Genomic DNA, 2,189 nt, shown 5'->3' with positions numbered 1-2,189 from the left:
AAAACCGCATATTCGGACAAACCATAGGGACGAAAACCACAGTTTATTCGTATTAAAATAATGTTACTTTATTAAAGTTCTTGTACTCTCTATTTCTTTTTTTTTTAAACGGCAATAATATATGTTAAAAAGCACCGGCTAATAAGAAACTAAATGTACATAAACAGAAAAAATTACATGATTAAAAGAGAGGTTTTCAACCACTCTGTTACCTTAACCCGTATGCAATTCCCGTGTGACAAAGAATATATACATTCATTCAATATGATTTAAGACTATACTACGTAGTACTTGATGTAGACATCACATTTTATAAGGACCCAAGAAACATGCATATACTAGCATGTAAACATCAAAACAAACAATCTTTAATGTGTACCAAACATATAACCTAAACTTGTATTTCAATATTTCATGACCCGTGAGTTTAGTATCAGTCCGTGCACATATCCACCAACAAGATCTTCACTTCTTGCCTCATGATCCAACCAGAAACCCGACCACCGTCAACCACCATCGTTCTAATTCTAAGTACTTATATACTATGTACTAGCTTCATAATCATCATTGCAAGTATATAAGATAAGCTCATTCATGGGGGTATGTTATCTTTTTTGATCAACTACACAATAACACAAATCCACACAAATACACAATATTCATATTATCAATAGTATTATCATGCATGCATGTTTAATCCTTTCCCATCTTTAAATTTTTTGTTGTTGGTGTCATGGGTTGCAAACAATCGAAACAAGTGCTATGTCGAAACTGCAATGCTCAATGTTCTCCAGTGCGAAGGAGCTATTCGTCGCACCAGAACCCTTCTCCTGGACGAATGAGCTATTCGTCACAAACAAAACGTTCACCGGTGCGAAGGAGGAGCTATTCGTCACACCCACGTGACGAAAACAACGATCATCACGTGGTTGAACTTACCTCAACTACCGTCGGTCATCTTTTACTTGAACCTTATTCAGAAGTGGCAGCACCGGTGCTGCAACAACAGATTTATAGAGGTTTAAGTGAAAGTGACCAGGTCAGGGAGGTGGAAGCCCAGACCTGGTCTAAACTTATCAATGAAAAGATGACTAAAAATATTATTATTCCGAAAACACCCAATGTAACGCCTCCGGGCGAGCCGGAGACGATCAATGCGTGGGAGTTAATGGAGGGTTTGGATGATTCAAGCCCAAATATTAATATAGAGCCATTAATCAATGGGGAAAAAGAAATTATGACGTCATGTACCAAAAATAAGTTGGTACTATATTTCACAACGTTAAGGGGAGTTAGAAAGACATATGAGGATTGTTGTTATGTTCGAGCCATTTTAAAGAACTCGGGTGCCCGAGTCGACGAACGTGACGTGTTGATGCATTCGGGTTTCAAGGAAGAACTTAAAGAGTTATTGGGTGACCGACACGGTGGTGGAGGGTTGCCTAAGGTGTTCGTCGGGCGGAAATACATAGGCGGTGCTGACGAAATCCGACGGTTACATGATGAATTTCAACTAGATAAAGTGTTAGAAGGTTGTGAAATGGCAGCTGACGGTGGTGGTGGTGATGATGAAGGAGGTTGTGAGGCTTGTGGGGATATAAGGTTTTTACCGTGTGAGAAGTGTTCGGGTAGTTGTAAGATTTATTATGAAGTTAACTGTGATAAAGTTAAAAGTGAAAAAGAAGAAAGTGATTACGGGTTTCAAAGATGTCCCGATTGTAACGAAAATGGACTTATAAGGTGTCAAATTTGTTGTGATTAAATTTAATCGTTACTGTTTTTAATGTTTATATATTGTAACGGGGAAAGTTATATTTTTCTATAGGGTGTGATTACGAAAGTTTCATATATAAAAGTTATTATTATTATTATTATTATTATTATTATTATTATTATTATTATTTTCGAGCTCTAGTTTCGAATAGAGGTGCACACACCGGTTTGAAACTCAAACCTAGTTTGGGTAAAAACTAGTTCGGTATAGTCAACAAAAGTCAAAACCGATTTATTAACCAAGTTACGATTGGTTTCGGTTCAAGTTTTGACAGATTTTTGCTTATTTCGGTTCGGTTAACCGGTTTGTAACTGGTTTTTATGGAAAAAATACAAACTGGTTCCGAACATATGATTTCAGTTTGTTTCTACATAATCGGTTTCGGTTTAATTTTCGAGTCAGTTTGGTTAATCGG

The 2,189-nt window shown here is 36.8% G+C and overlaps 1 pseudogene; it reads left to right on the top strand.

Annotated features, from left to right (window-relative positions):
• Positions 1-257: 257 nt before the first annotated feature.
• On the top strand, positions 258-1,777 carry LOC143556380 (uncharacterized protein At5g39865 pseudogene; annotated as a pseudogene).
• The last annotated feature ends 412 nt before the right edge of the window (positions 1,778-2,189 follow it).

This window comes from Bidens hawaiensis, unplaced genomic scaffold (assembly GCF_021521415.1).
Source record: "Bidens hawaiensis isolate Kalapana, Puna unplaced genomic scaffold, B.hawaiensis_p1.1 tig00018568_1, whole genome shotgun sequence".
Taxonomy (NCBI): Eukaryota; Viridiplantae; Streptophyta; class Magnoliopsida; order Asterales; family Asteraceae; genus Bidens; species Bidens hawaiensis.
This window is presented reverse-complemented; position numbering and strand designations above follow the sequence as displayed.